Below are 17,570 nucleotides of genomic sequence, written 5' to 3'. Positions count from 1 at the left end.
ATTTTTGATGAATGAAATTTGGACCCCAGACGCTTACATACACTCATCATGGATATGAATGTCATGGTAATTTGGGGCTTTTCATGATTTCTCTGGGCTGTGCTTGCAATGATTCTACAGTCGTACCTCAACCAAATAGTTTTGGTAGCCATCAAGCTGCTGGCATAATCCTGACTGGATATTAGATCACTATTCTTGGAGGAAATGGTACATTTAAATTGTTTGGTTTCCTGGCACCGACCTGGCTTTTAGGTGTAGTAGATGGATTTTCAGTAGGGTTGAGGTTGGGGCTAAATGCTAGGCTTCTTTAACCATTCCAAAACTAGTTTTGATGTGGGTTTGGGATTAATATCCTGTTGGAATACCCAACTGTGTCAAAGGTTTAACTGTCTAGCTGGTGATCTGAGGTGAAATTCAAGAATCTGGATGTAATCTGGAAGTAATGTAGTCTTTAGAAGACTCACCTTTACTCCTTCAAACATACCTCTTGTCATTGAGAACAAATAGCTATCCATCCAATATAAACTCACTTTACTGTAGACAGTGTTGCTGGTGTTCCAGGAGTTTCCAGTTCATGGCATGTTGGTAATTTCTGGGTTGTTTCTGAACATCCTAACCAATTTCTTTTAATGTGTGCCAGTTGTGTCTTTTTCTAGGCCTTGGCAAATGGGTGACAGATCTAAATAACTTGTATTTATGGACAACTGTTTGAACTGATCTTGGAATCAGCAGTTATTTAGAAAAGATGTTCCCAACATCTATGCTTCCCCCTTGCAGATTTTCACTGAGTTCCTTGGACTTTCCCATTGTTCTGAGTATTGAGTGATCTTTCTTTTTATGTTGGCAAATGAGAAACTAGCAGGTTTAGTCACTCATGATCACTAATGAGAAGTTAATTGAACTTGTTTTAGAGTCATTGTGATCATAATCATTCCAGCTAACATGACTTGTATACCTATAATGAGTATATATGAACCTTTGACCACAAATCAACATTCCCAGTAAACAGAGTATAAACTGTCATGGTAAACTAGGAGTAGGCCAGAGTGTTTACATATTATGTCACTTCCTGCTAATGTTTTTTGTGCTTCTACTGGCAGCTATCTAACTTACACCAACTCTAACTTGCAGTACATAAATAGCATGCTGGATAGCTAAACCGAAATTGTTTGCATGGGAAAAGTAGCATTTTAGCATTACGCTTGTCAACTCTGTATCAAAGTACAGCTTCTCATCTTTTCATATATATTAAAATACTCAATTTTGAGGCTCATACTTGTGAAAAAAATATAAAATAGTATAATGCTATACTTGGCACTCTAATCATAGACTTTATAACAGATATTCTAAGTAGATTAGGTTGAGTTTGGTAGATTTTTATACGTTTACTGACACCTGCCCAGTATTTTTGCCTTGGTTTACCACAAAACCATGAGCAATTCATCAGTTTCCATTGCACTGAAAAAAAACTAGTCTTGGCATACAAGACTTTTCCGATCTTAGAGTTAGAAATATTGGATGACTTGTTTTATTGTAACTGGGACCCACAGAATAATATATGCCAATATACCTAGCAATGTCTAAGTAAATATATATAAATACCATGGCCCCATCACAGAACATATCCTTGTCCCTCTTTCAGAACACAGGTTGGATCGTTGAGCTGTAACAAGCTATATTTCTCAGCACCATTTGTGGTATAAGTAGGGATTACATTGCTTACCCTAACAATGGAAAAAAATGATATTCATGTCAGTGTCAAATATATATTTATATGTATATATAATTTTTGCCCTTGATCAAGAGACCCGTCTTTGCTTTTCCATTTCAGATTATTTTATGTTTCATTAAGTGGTATAAAAGCATTTTCCTGAACAGTCACCTGGCAACAAATAATACCCATTCATTTTCCATGACACTGACATGCAATACCTTTTTGAAAAGCTCTCACTTCGTGTTGAGTGGCATAAGCACACAGTACTCCAATTACAGTTCTGTGCACAGCAATTATGCTGTAAAGCCAAACAGAAAGAGACGCTGTTAATAGCTAATTTACTTTCCATTTAAAAATATCTTTTGATAAATGCATTTATAGCACCCTTCCATCTAACACCAATGACTGGTTACCTGCGTCATACATGAGATTAACCAAGCAGTTTAGCCTAAAGTGACTTTGGAACTACGATTACCTCCCTTATTAAAGGCCCCCTCAAGTGACTTCATTACAATATTCAAATGTATGTACCGCTGCTGAAAATTGCCCATCTAAGGAGTAATTATGTCTCACAGTAACACTCCCAATCAAAATGGGATTTGCTTGTGCATCAGGGGATTAGGCACACCAATGTGCAGCTGTGCCAGTTTCAATTAGAAAGAACATGTTGTTACTCCACCCTGCAAACAATTGATTTCCTAACAGGGGATTTATATGAAACTGAGAATCACTGGTGACATTGCTTGGTTTAAATGGTTTAAATGCTGACATGTTCATCTACAGCCTTTTAGTCATTTAGCTAAGACAGCTTGATTCATCCCAATAGTTATTCCTCATGTTTTCATTTTGAAGTGATGCTACAAGTGCTACAACTAAAAGAAAACTGCAAGACAAAGAAGTCAAACTTTACATTTCTAATGAACATTTACAACCTGGTGTGAAAAACAGGGTCATTGGGGGCAAGGGGAGGGACTGGGTGTAATTTACCTGTTTAACCCCTTATTGACCAAGCTAATCTTGGCTATAAAGGGTCAGAAATCATACTACAAGTGAATGATTTTGCCCCTTTTTTCAGAACAACCTCAGCTTTCAAAATCTGGCAGTGATTTTACATCATTGTATTGTTATGACAATGGAACAACAGTTTAAAATGGACTGTTTTTTTTTTTTCAAATTTATAGTTAAGTGGAAACTGATTTTCAACATGAACAAAATGTAACACAACATCAACTTAAAATATGAACTATACTAAACATAAACAAAAAGTTGAGCCTAGGCCACTCAGTTTTTTTTTTTTTTTAATTTTCAGCCCTTTTTGGGGGGGCTTTGCTACTTCTACACACCCACCTCTCTGCTCCATGCGTCATCAGTTCTTACTTGTGATTGGACTGTAGTTGCTTGCGTTTTCTAATGATAAAGTTTCGCAAGGCTTGTCTTCTCGTCTTTCAGTAACCTTTTGAAATGTCCCTGTAGCCCAAATGGTCGAGGAGTTACGTTAGGGCGAAGCGCACATGGTAAAAGTTAAGCGGAGTTGACTTTTCTTTATTCAGACAGAAGTAGCTTGTGGACGTTTTGTGCTACCATAATATCCCCATAAAGCTCAGCCTCTCTTCTTTCAGTAACCGTGTGAATTTTTCTCTCTACCTCAAATGGTCGATGAGTTACAGTACTGCGAAGCGCACATGTTAACATCTAGGCAGAGTTGAGTTTTCCTTTGTGTCAAGACAGCAGTAGCTTGTGAATGCTTTGGGCTACCATAATACACCAACACAATACACAGCTTCTCTTCTTTTTGAAGTTGTTAACAATTTCTCTCTAGTGTAAACAATGAGGGAGTTAGTCATATAAAGAGTGCTTGTAAAATAAAAAAAAGGTTAAATTCTTAAATTTTGGATTAATGGGTCATGTGCTCTGTCCAAACAGGGAGCCATGCGCTCATTGTGATTTACTTAATTTGTCACAAGCACTATCATTGGTAGTTGATGTCATTACTTTGTCTGAAAGTTGAAAACATTTTACCTCTGTACACACTCTGCTCGGCCAGTGTTCAATAACTCTTGTCACTAGATAAAAGGCCTTCCATTAGAGCAAGCATAGCAAGTGGTGCTTGTCCAGTAAAATCTGAAAATGAAATGAAATTAAAATGAAGCAATTTTTTTTAAACATTGATTAAAATATACCAAAGTGAAAGTGAATTATCCCCTTTCATCTCAAATGGAATCCTGGCATAAATCTCCTTAGCTTGTATTCATCCTTTAGATTACTCTAAACGTGTGGCCACAGTTGGCTATTGTGTCTGGAAGCAGACTTGACTCTGCTTCCATTGTAATCTGTATGGAGCCAGAGTGTTTGTGTCCTATTAACAATGACTTGAGCTTATCAAACTGAGAGGCCAGTAGCTTTTTCTGTTTATCTGTGTACGTGTTTGTGGATAAACCTGAAATTGATGAGAGACCACAATGCGCTTTCAGATTAGCAACTCTAAGAAATCACTTTGCTGAACGAACTGCTAATACACCACCTTAAATTTTCATGAAAAGTTTTGAATATTAGATATTGAGACTTAAGTATGGCACACAATGCTCAATACATTGGATTCAGTGTTCACTTTCTTCACATATATTTTTAGTGTGCCTACATACACAATCATGATGTAGGCCTGTGTTTCTGGGCTCATTAAAAGCCTCCCCCCACCCACCCCCCCCCCTCTCCAATACGTGAGTCTCATAGACAGCAACAACAGAAATATAAATTTAGACAATAAGAAGAGATTAAACAGAATATAAAGCATTCACCATAACTTCCTTCATTTTCTGCTGATAATTTATGTACAATTTTCCAGTATGGTAGGTTTATGTACAGTCAAGCCCATAATTATTCATACCCCTGGCAAATTTTGACTTAAATTTTACTTTTATTCAACCAGCAAGTTTTTTTTTTTTGACCAGACGTAACACAGGTGTCTACAAAAAGATAATAATACAATGTACAAGAGGCATCACTGTGGAAAAAAATAATAATGTGTGTCAACAATCAAGAGAAAAGCCTTTATTGGCTGTTACAGCAATCAAATGCTTCCTATAATTGCAGACCAGCTTTTTGCATGTCTCCACAGATATTTTTGCCCATTCATCTTTTGTAGTGAGCTCCAACTCTTTCTCTTTGGAGAGTCTCCTTGCTATCACCCTGATCTTTAGCTCTCTCCACAGATTCTCAATTGGATTCAAGTCAGGACTCTGGCTGGACCACTTTAAAATGTTAATGTTTTTGTCTGTTAACCATTTCTTCACCACTTTTGCTGTGCGGTTTGGCTCATTGTTGTGCTGAAAAGTCCACTGTGCCAAAGGCCAAGTTTCCCTGCAGACTGCCCGATTTTGTTGTTGAGAATCTTCAAGTATTGGTCTTGTTTCCTTGGTGCTGTTTACTGTGATTAGGTTCCCTGGTGCACTGGCTGAAAAACACCCTCAAAGCATTAGGTTCCCATCACCATGTTTGACAGTGAGGATGGTGTTCTTAGGGTTGAAGGCTTCTCCTTTTTTATGCCAGATGAAGGAAACACCATTGTGGCCAAACAACTCAATTTTTGTTTCATCTGACCATAACACAGAAGACCAGAAGTCTTCTTCTTTGTCCAGATAAGCATTTGCAAAGGCCAAGCGAGCTTTTGTGGACCTTACCTGGAGAATTGGCATCCTCCTTGGTCTGCATCTGTGGAACCCAGCAGTGTCCGTTGGACTGTCTGCCACCAGCAGAGCACAGATTCAAGGACATGGCCTTGGTGGTGATCCTTGGATTCTTTTTTGACTTCTCTCACTCTCCTCCTGGCCAGCACAGGTGTCACTTTTGGCTTTCATACAGTGCAGAACACTTTTTCTCACATTTTTTCCACTGTAGCCACTGGAACTTGAAAACATTTAGATATGTCCTTGTAGCCCTTTCCTGACTTGTAAGCAGCCACAATGCACAGCTTCAGTCTTAGCCATGACTGTCCACAAGACGACTGCACATAGCTGCTGTTTTTCACTTGTTGAGTTGATTAAAACAGCTGTTCCCAATTAATCAGGGTAATCAGGACGCTTTAGAACAGCCTGGATTATTTGGAATGGTATAGAACTTTGGATTTTCAAAGAGATTGGCTGTATCCCAATTCAGGGTCGGCAGGCTTAAAGTACGCAGCCTCAACGATCCTCAAGGGCCGCATACTTAAAGACCGCTAAGGCCGGAAGTGCGAGGCTTGTGAAATGGGACGGTCTAGCCTCCGTTGTGCTGCCCAGGTTGCCTAGCAATCATGATACTAACAGCTGGAAACGTGTCATACGTTTGACAGAAATAAAGGAGAAAATCTTTTGTTCATTTGTTTGTTTGTTTCTACATGAGCTTTGATCATTCTCTGTAAGATTAAGGTCAGCTATTGAACGGCGTATAGTTTAAAGTAAAGGCTTTAAAACCAAGTTAGTACAAACATCACTAATGTCACATAACTTTGCCGACATGTGGCCAACAGTAATGTTTTAATGTTCTTTGTTATTAAACATTTACACATAAATAAGTGACATGATATTCAGTACTTCCTTAAAGTTTACTCTTCGGCTGCCCCTCATCCGCCATTTTTTTGGCAAAATTATCCACACCCACTGCCGCGCTATGCATTCTGGGATATATTGGGCCACGAAGTCAACACCGCCACGTCCTTAAAATTCAGGGAAATTAAGGACGGATTTGAGGGCCGCATTTCAAGCAGCCTTCGAATTGGGACAGCCTTCGTCACGTCGCGGTGACGTAATCAGCCTTAAAATGTGGCCTTTAAGGCTGCAGACCCTGAATTGCGATACAGCCATTGTGACAAGGGTATGAATCATTTTGGACATGACACTTTTTGCTCAAATGTAAATAAAAGCTGTTTTTTTTCCACAGTGATGCCTCTAGTACATCATCTTATTATCATTTGGGAGACACCTGTGTCATTTCTGGTAAAAAAAAGAAAAAAAAAACTTGCTGGTTTAATAAAAGTAACTTTAAGGCTAAATTTGCCATGGGTATGAATAATTATGGGCTTGATGGTACAGTGAGGTTTTCAGTGTTTTATTGCTACATTTGTTAAAAAAAATGATTCTAAGAAATATATAAATAAAAAAATCTACCCATTATTGTCAGATAATAGTAACTATTTACATAATTATAGAAATAATAATAATATTTTACAATTCTTCAGCCAGGGAGGAGTGCAGAAAGAACAAAATACGCAAGCAAGCAGCGGGCTGTCAGCATGTATTAATGAATAAAAGATAGGCAGCAGAAAACAGTATGTTTTTAATCTGGTCTATTTTTTAGTGTCTTCTTAAACAAGGAGGAGGGTCATCATCTGTCTGCATGCCTTTCTGTAAAAGTTACTGTTGGTGCCATCTTCATGCATTTTCACTGTCATGTTTTACTACTTTTGAACAACAATCTATTATTTATCTTGTCCTGTAACCATTACAGAAAGTGGTTAGTACTGTCCAACAGACTTAGAAGGGCTTTCTGGATAATTAAAGTTGCTTAACATTAATTTTTTAAAAACGTTTTTAGCTACTATTTCCCAACTACTGAAGATCGATAGTTATCAGCCTTGATCTTGAGTACTTCGTGGTATTTTTTCAAGGTACTGGAGAGACTTAAGCAAATCTCAACCTTCAAAAGTACAGTAGGAACACTCCAAGTTCAGGGAGTCAGATAATCAATTTTCCTAATCAAAAAGTAACGTTTCAAAGTTTTGGCCTCTCAAGATACTGTTTCATACTGATCAAAGATTTACAAACCTAATGCCTCAAAAAAACTCAACACCCAGTTAACTTTGGCCAATGTGTGGAGCTGTCAGCATTCATATGAAATGCTGCTGTTTCGCTCCCAATTCTTGCTGAACACGGCATTGCCACCAGACACAGAGAGCTCATTTAGAGTTGTGGTTTAATGCCTGTCCCTTGATGTGGGGAGCTGTCAGCCAGCTGTCTTGCCTTTGCTCTTTTATATAGAACATTCTTCAGCTCAGTGCTGGGCTTATAAACATATAGTGTACAGAACATAAGCTCTGATGTTCTTAAAGGCTACAATAGGCATAATACAGCTGATCAAAGGTGGCAAGAAAGGCAGATGATGAAATATGGTTGAAGAAAACTGCTTACACGGCAGGTATGACTTGTCTGAATGCCAGTTTATTTTTGAAGTAAAACATGGCAACCTGAAATTAAATCTCATTTAAATGATAATTCAGTGGTTGCAGGTGTTTTTGTCCCCAGGCATGTGAAGTCACACCTGAGTCCTTGCCACGGTATCTCTAGCAAATCAAAGAGCTAAGACACTTTCACAAAACGGGCACAAACTCCAGTGTAAAAAAAGGTTCTTCGCATATGTACTCAAAAGAAAAGAATTTGAATTGGGCACACCATCACAACATGAGGTTAGCTAAAGGGCAGCATTAGCTTAAGAAGAACAACCTTGGTTTAAATTGGGGTCAGACTTTGGTAGCTCTAGATGCCTTCTCAAATGTGATGATACCAGTGGTTTTTCCTCATTGTTAATACAACACATGAAAATCTAAACTGGACATTGTAGTGCATTAACTACAAGGTTCACTGAGCCTTCTGAAGGTCATGAGCTTCTATTGTTTTCCACGATCCATTAAAAGCAACCTCCAGCAGTGTACTTCTGCCCTGACAAACATAATCCATCATTTTATGTACAGCATGTTTCTTTTATTAATGCCTCAAACATATAGATAATTAAAGTCATCTTTATACCTGGAAGAGTGAAAAACAAAGAGATTCAGTGTTTTCTTTTTTTTCCTGTTTCTATTACATCCATGTAAACCTAGCTTTACTGATTACACTAGAATAGAATAGGATTTTATAAGAAGTATTTTTGAAAGTATTTCCCAAGTGCTGTTAAACAGAGTAAAGAATTAATAACACATCTTTTTCAAACATGTTAGTTTTATTTTGGATGCTTTAAATTATTTAACTTTGCACACAGAAACAAAATGATTTCAGAAATTCAAAAAACTACCACTGTCAAAACGATTAGCATCCCGCAGTCCTGTGTTGTAGTCTCATACACGTCTCCTGAGCAATCCCAGCCCATTCTTCTTTGGCAAATCTCACAAGCGCCTCCAGATTTGACAATCTTCTGGAGTGGACCAGTGAGATTCAAGTCACGTATATATACAGTTCTTAAAATTTAGATTTTAAATATATCTATTTTTTAATTAGATAGATAGAGAAATAGATGATTTTTTTTTTACTTATATTTCATTATTTAATATATTTATATTACTTGGGGGTTTTCTTATGTAAAATGTGAGGGAATATTTCGTTAGACTTGCAGAATGACAAAGATTCTTGAATCTTAACTTTGGTTTTCTTTGGTGACGTACAGTGGGGCAAAAAAGTATTTAGTCAGCCACCGATTGTGCAAGTTCCCCCACTTAAAATGATGACAGAGGTCAGTAATTTGCACCAGAGGTACACTTCAACTGTGAGAGACAGAATGTGAAAAAAAAAATCCATGAATTCACATGGTAGGATTTGTAAGGAATTTATTCGTAAATTAGGGTGGAAAATAAGTATTTGGTCACCTCAAACAAGGAAAATCTCTGGCTCTCACAGACCTGCAACATCTTCTGTAAGAAGCTTTTCTGTCCCCCACTCGTTACCTGTATGAATGGCACCTGTTTGAACTCACCATCTGTATAAAAGACACCTGTCCACAGCCTCAAACAGTCAGACTCCAAACTCCGCCACCCGGAAAAGTATTGTAGAGCTGCACCACACTGGGAAGAGTGAATCTACAATAGGCAAGCAGCTTGGTGTGAAAAAATCAACTGTGGGAGCAATCATCAGAAAATGGAAGACATACAAGACCACTGATAATCTCCCTCGATCTGGGGCTCCACGCAAGATCTCATCCCGTGGGGTCAAAATGATCATGAGAACGGTGAGCAAAGATCCCAGAACCACACGGGGGGACCTGGTGAATGACCTGCAGAGAGCTGGGACCAAAGTAACAAAGGTCACCATCAGTAACACACTACAACGGCAGGGAATCAAATCCCACAGTGCCAGACGTGTTCTGCTGCTGAAGCCAGTGCATGTCCAGGCCCGTCTGAAGTTTGCCACAGAGCACATGGATGATACAGCAGAGGATTGGGAGAATGTCATGTGGTCAGATGAAACCAAAGTAGAACTTTTTGGTATAAACTGAACTCGTCGTGTTTGGAGGAAGAAGAATACTGAGTTGCATCCCAAGAACACCATACCTACTGTGAAGCATGGGGGTGGAAACATCATGCTATGGGGCTGTTTTTCTGCCAAGGGGACAGGACGACTGATCCGTCTTAAGGACAGAATGAATGGGGCCCTGTATCGTGAGATTTTGAGCCAAAACCTCCTTCCATCAGTGAGAACTTTGAAGATGAAACGAGGCTGGGTCTTCCAACATGACAATGATCCAAAACACACCGCCCGGGCAACAAAGGAGTGGCTCTGTAAGAAGCATTTGAAAGTCCTGGAGTGGCCTAGCCAGTCTCCAGACCTCAACCCCATAGAAAATCTGTGGCGGCAGTTGAAAGTCCGTGTTGCTCAGCGACAGCCCCAAAACATCACTGCTCTCGAGAAGATCTGCATGGAGGAATGGGCCAAAATACCAGCTACTGTGTGTGCAAACCTGGTAAAGACCTATAGTAAACGTTTGACCTCTGTTATTGCCAACAAAGGTTATGTTACAAAGTATTGAGTTGTATTTTTGTTATTGACCAAATACTTATTTTCCACCCTAATTTACGAATAAATTCTTTACAAATCCTACCATGTGGATTCATGGATTTTTTTTTTTCACATTCTGTCTCTCACAGTTGAAGTGTACCTCTGGTGCAAATTACTGACCTCTGTCATCATTTTAGGTGGGGGAACTTGCACAATCGGTGGCTGACTAAATACTTTTTTGCCCCACTGTATGTTTTTGGTCGTTGTCTAGAAAGAGAAGCGATGATCCAGAACCAGTTTTGCTGCTGACGGTTTGAGGTTTTCTTCTATTCTTCACATATCATTTCTTCATCTTTTCATTCTCCTTGTTGAGAGTCACAGTTCCAGATGCACTGAAGCATCCCCACAACATCACCACCACCGTGTTTTACTGTGGAGACTGTGTTCTTTGGGTTCTACACCTCTCCCTTCTTTCGTCCAACATAAGCAGCATCTCTGTGGCCAAATAGCTCTAGTGTTGTCTTATGTGACCAAAGAAAATGCTTCCAGTATGCAGAATGTTTCTCCAGGTTATCCTAAGCTTACTACAGTATGGCTTGAAGTGGAGTATTTCTTGGTCTTCAACCTCAGAGTCCATTTCTGTGCAGAGTTCCAGTGATTGTCTTGTTTAAGATAACAATTCCCAACTTGGCTAAGTCATTCATCAGAGTCTTGGCAGTTGTTCTCACAGTAGTTCTGATGCATCTCTCGCTAGTTTTTTTTCCAGTCTCTGAAATCTTTTGGTTCTCTGCCAGGCTTGTTCTGTACTGTGTGTCTATATGGGACTGCCTGTATAAATAAAGTTTAAATAAAAAAAATAAAAATAAATAAAAATAAAAAATAAAAAAATAAAATAAATGTGTGTGAGGAACCAGGGCACCCTGACGAAAAGTGGGCTACTGGAACAAGAAGGCATCGGTGGGCAAGGGACGAAAACAGGGCGTTGATGGAATGCTACTACGCAAGTAACCCCGGCGGAAGGGGCTACATGAATAGGATGAGGGACCTATAGATTCTTCGATACCCAACATCCACAATGACGGCGAAACAACTAGTAGCTCAGTGTTCCAACATTCGAAAGAAGGGACTGCTCTCACAGCTAGAGATTGACGAGGTACAACACAAATGCTACGGCAAGGAGGAGTCAGGACACCAGGTCAGGGGGGAGATATCACCAGCTACTGGTAGACAGAACAATCAGCCGAGACTGCAAGACCAGACTGACCAACCTGTGCACTGCCTGGATTGATTACAAGAAGGCCTATGACTCAATGCCCCACAGCTGGATACTGGAATGCCTAGAATTGTACAAGATCAATGGGACCCTAAGAGCCTTCATCAGGAACTCAATGGGGATGTGGCGTACAACACTAGAGGCCAACTCCAAGCCCATAGCACAAGTAACCATCAAGTGCGGGATCTACCAAGGAGATGCTCTGTCCCCACTGCTGTTCTGCATAGGCCTGAACCCCCTCAGTGAGATCATTAACAAGACTGGCTATGGATACCGACTACGGAACGGAGCACTTGTCAGCCACATGGATGACATCAAGCTGTATGCCAAGAGTGAACGAGACATCGATTCACTGATCCACACTACCAGGCTATACAGCAATGACATTGGAATGTCGTTCGGACTGGAGAAGTGTAGTCGGATGGTAACAAAGAGAGGGAAGGTAGTCAGAACTGAGGGGATTGAACTACCAGAAGGCAACATTGCAGACATAGAGGACAGTTACAAGTACTTGGGGATCCCACAGGCGAATGGGAACCATGAAGAGGCCGCTAGAAAAGCTGCAACCACCAAGTACCTGCAGATGGTCAGGCAAGTCCTGAGGAGTCAGCTGAATGGTAAGAACAAGATCCGGGCCATCAACACGTACGCCCTGCCCGTGATCAGGTACCCTGCTGGGGTAATAGGCTGGCCAAAGGAGGAGATAGAAGCCACTGACATAAAGACAAGAAAGCTCCTTACCATGCATGGAGGGTTTCACCCCAAGTCCAGCACCCTGAGGCTGTACGCTAAGCGGAAGGAAGGGGGCCGGGGACTGGTGAGTGTCAGCACCACAGTCCAGGATGAGACAACGAACATCCAAGAATACATTGGGAAGATGGCCCCAACTGACCGAGTGCTCAGTGAATACCTCAGGCAGCAGAAACCCAAGAAAGAGGAGGGAGACGAGGAACCATCATGGAAGGACAGGGCCTTGCACGGTATGTACCACCGGCAGATAGAGGAGGTGGCTGATATCCAGAAATCCTACCAGTGGCTGGACAAAGCTGGACTGAAAGACAACACAGAGGCACTAATCATGGCAGCACAAGAACAAGCTCTGAGCACAAGATCCATAGAGGCTGCGGTCTATCACACCAGGCAAGACCCCAGGTGCAGGCTGTGTAAAGATGCCCCAGAGACAATCCAGCACATAACAGCAGGGTGCAAGATGCTAGCAGGCAAGGCATACATGGAACGCCATAACCAAGTGGCCGGCATAGTGTACAGGAACATCTGTGCCGAGTATAACCTGGAAGTCCCGAGGTCAAAATGGGAGATGCCCCCAAGGGTGGTGGAGAATGACCGAGCTAAGATCCTGTGGGACTTCCAGATACAGACGGACAAAATGGTGGTGGCTAACCAACCGGACATAGTGGTGGTAGACAAACAGAAGAACACGGCCGTAGTGATCGATGTAGCGGTTCCGAATGACAGCAATATCAGGAAGAAGGAACACGAGAAGCTGGAGAAATACCAAGGGCTCAGAGAAGAGCTCGAGAGGATGTGGAGGGTGAAGGTAACGGTGGTCCCCATGGTAATCGGAGCACTAGGTGCGGTGACTCCCAAGCTAGGCGAGTGGCTCCAGCAGATCCCGGGAACAACATCGGAGATCTCTGTCCAGAAGAGCGCAGTCCTGGGAACAGCTAAGATACTGCGCAGGACCCTCAAGCTCCCAGGCCTCTGGTAGAGGACCCGAGCTTGAAGCATAAACCGCCCGCAGGGGCGTGCTGGGTGTTTTTATATATATATATATATATATATATATATATATATATATATCATATGGGGTCTAATAAATTGGTCATTATCTGTACAAATTATCCATTGTTTTTTGGACCTCAATCTTACAATTTTGGTAAGTACCACTTTTTTTCCACAAGTTACAACATTTAGACCAGAGAGTGGATTGCTATGTTTTTATCTAAACCTAAGGCAAGGTTGGTTAGCAAGCAACACACAGACACGCTTATCTTCTAATTAGTGCTAAATAACAGAGTAAAGTGGATAACCTGAACCACACAGCAAGTATTAGTATTTAGTATTTATTTATTTATTTAAGCCATATTTTTGTCAAGTGATTCCATTTAAGACGCTCCAAAAGACGCCAACAACGCAAACAAGCAAGATATAAAGATGCTTTTTTTCTTTTCATTCTTTGTGCTCTGGAGCACACAAAACATCTATTCACACAGGTAATATGTTTTATGTTACAGCCAAACACTATCATGAAGCCAAACATGGATTTCTTTGCATTTAATCTCTTGAGCGATCGTGGCTCAAGAGTTGGGAGTTCGCCTTGTAATTGGAAGGTTGCCGGTTCGAGCCCCGGCTTGGATAGTCTCGGTCGTTGTGTCCTTGGGCAAGACACTTCACCTGTTGCCTACTGGTGGTGGTCAGAGGGCCCGGTGGCGCCAGTGACCGGCAGCCTCGCCTCTGTCAGTGCGCCCCAGGGTGGCTGTGGCTACAATGTAGCTTGCCATCACCAGTGTGTGAATGTGTGTGTGAATGGGTGGATGACTGGATATGTAAAGCGCTTTGGGGTCCTTAGGGACTAGTAAAGCGCTATATAAAATGCAGGCCATTTACCATTTAACTGCATTTGAACGTCTACATTTTTGGGCCAGAGGTGGCAAAGGTCATGTGTGATGTAATAGCTCTCAATACTCGAGAAAATACACATGCTTAAAATGCTTCCATTCACATAAAATACAGAAACACAAAATGTTGTCCTGAAGTTTTGTGTGAATTATACACAAAACTTTGTATGGCACTGCTGATGAATATACTAGGAAAATTCTGAGACTGAACTACGTCACAATTTGTCAATGATATTTAAATGAAGTTCGTAATCATGATTAGGACCATGTGTGTTTGCCGCTAACAGGTGTTGGAATATTAATACCCCTTGTTCAGTGATGTGGTACTTTTGATGCCTGTGAAACATTCTGTCCTGCATTTATGTTTTTAACATAATGGAATGTGTTTCATCAATGATGTATGTAGCCGTGCATAGAAGACAGCAACATGTAAGCCAATTTAGAAACTGATGTAAAATGTATGTCTTTTCAATGTAACTTCTAAGTACAGCAGACAAAAAGAACCCTGGCTTATTGTGAAGCAATCACACCTGCCAATTTCATGCACTTTCAACGTAATTCAACATAGGGTTGCCACGGCAACAGTGAACCAACAATAATTGTGAGATTTAAAAATTTAATATCTAAAATCATCTCAACAATGCACATAAGATCATGTTGTAAATAACTAGTTAGTTGTTTTTTTAATGCTTTTTTTTACTTACTGAACTTCTCACCACCTCCATTTACTTGTGTTTTTGGAAAAAAAAATTAAGACATGAGGTTCAGTTAATACAAATTTTCCAGGCACCATCACAGATGTTTTTTGCAGGGCAGGATGAGCATGTCTCATTCGTTGCACATTTCTGCATCTTCCAGGCAGTTTAGGGATTCATGCAGCAGCTTATGAACCACGATTCTGCTTCCTCAGCAACACCACTCCAGCTACTGCCAGGTGGGGTGTCTTTGAAACATTTATACAAAATGTACATCAAATCCGCTGCCTGCCATAGCTGTAATGTAAGGCTTCTTTGCAGTTTTCTATAATTTACACTTTCAAGGTGGTCTTCGTGTATTGCGTTTTAGGATAAATTGAGTCACCTTGAAGCGTTGCCAGAGGCTCGAAGCCTGCAGGGGCCCTCGTTAGGAGCTACTCTGAGGGATCTGCATCAACTGTCTTCTCTGACAAACCAGCCTCGCCTGCTGACTCCCGTCTTCTTTCCCCCTCACTCTGCACTGAGATATCCCTGCATGCAAGCAGTATGACAAAGGTAAAGTTGCACAGCGAAAAAACCCCAACAACCCTTCACTGACAGCGGCTAGTTTTGAAACAATACGGACAAGTTAGTTTTTTCTGGCTTTCAGACTGCCAGCAGAAGAAAGTCAGAGCTATATTTTGTAATTTTCCAAGTTTTCTTTCTCTTACAGCTAAAAGGCAGACCTTAATGACATTACTGCTTTTATAATAATCCAACCCATAGCCTGAGACGTAATATATTATCAAGAAATTTATGTGGAGGAGTCAAGCTGTTTCTGGCACTATCTGTCATTTTTCCTTCTAATGGATGGGAGTGATATTTTTTCACTTAAAAAGTCACTTAATACCAGGGTAGCAAGAAATGTTTCACTTTCCTGCCGCACTGGAAGTTTGAACTGTGGGAGAGGTAAAACGGCCATAAACTGTTAATCTACAGTTGGGTGAGAAATCAAAGAGAAACCCTGCAACTTTCATCCATACACCAAGGCGGTTCTGTTATGCTCTAGAGGATATTTTTCTGACATGTTTTGGGTCAACTTGGAGGAAAGTGTTACTTGAAATCAATAAAAAGTTGTTTCTCTACCCTGATGAAACATTTCTGTCCTGAGTAGTCTCTGATCTCATATGCTTTGCTCCTCAAAGTTGGTGTGTTTGTTGGTTGTCTGGACATAAAGTGTTGATAGGTGATATTGGTCCATACTACGATTTTATGCTGAATGAATGGAAGTAGATTTGAATATTTTGCTTTAATGCCAGCACAACCAGTGTTTTACACTACTACCCAGTTTACCCAGGTCCTATTCTGAAATACAACCCAAGAAGTCTACTTGGACCCACCTATGTAGTTATGTCAGCTCTGTCAAAGGCCTCGTAACTCTTGGGGCCTGAATGTGGAGCTTCTCCTGTTTACTTTTTTGAGAGAAATTCATCATTGATTCACACATGCTGATTAAAGGCTTCACATTATGTCCCGCAGGATTTTCTTCCAATGTAAATTACTCCACCTTTCATATGTTTTGGTTCTCTAACATGTTTGCAGTGGTAGGGAGTCAGTTCTACTGTTTTGCCACATTCAAATTCACCAGTGTTTTTCACTGCCCAGCCCACAGTCTGCCATTAGTATCTTCTCAAAGGAACCCTAATTCATTCAATTTATTCTTGACATTTAATTTTCAAACTTGTCAAAACATGAGCTGATTTTTAAAAAGTACCAAAACTGGACCAGTAACAGCATTAGAATCCATCCATCCATCAATTTCGACTCATATGAATTCAGGGTTGCAGGGGCTTTAGCCTATACTAGCTGCCAGAGGGTGAGATTAGGGTTTCTTCATAGTACCAGACTTCAAACCGCTGCACAATGTTGACCTGACATTTTACTCATTAAAAGTCGTTTACCAAAGTAGTGTGCTTCTATTTAATTGATTGGCCAACAGTGTACCCTACAAGATAACTTGCATGAAGGCAAGGTAACCTTTTCACTAGATGACCCAGCACTGTGTTGGTGTCACTGCTCTGTTAATAAATACTGGCTTATCAAAACTGTATGAAAAATGTTAATTTAAGAAGGGTGTTTGGTAATTTTCGCTCACAATGCCAGAAACTTTGATAACTATTTCACCTGCCTATGTCACTTAGGCATGGTTGTTAAAACCTGCTGGTGTTTGCTACCCTTTAGTTTCAACCTTAACTATAGCTTGGTGAGAACTAATTGCTGTATAATGTCATGCTGTGCATTGTAATGTAAGGCAAGAGCAGAGACTGTTTTCAAGAAAATAACTGTACACTGTAGCAAGACAGTATAGGGCTGCACCACTAAATATTACAGTAAATATATAAATATTACTACATCAGAAATTTTCACATTTCTTGGGAGTTATTGCTGTGTGTTAGGCCCTGTAGCAGTCTGTCAGCAGCAAAGCTCAGGGGCTTTCTCAAAAACAAATGAGAGCAACTTCTCAATGCTGTTCAG

Source organism: Rhamphochromis longiceps, linkage group LG23, assembly GCF_057381845.1.
Source record: "Rhamphochromis longiceps isolate RC_006_pf linkage group LG23, R_longiceps_female_GT1.1, whole genome shotgun sequence".
In the NCBI taxonomy this organism is placed as follows: Eukaryota; Metazoa; Chordata; class Actinopteri; order Cichliformes; family Cichlidae; genus Rhamphochromis; species Rhamphochromis longiceps.
Note: the sequence above shows the minus strand (reverse complement) of the source record.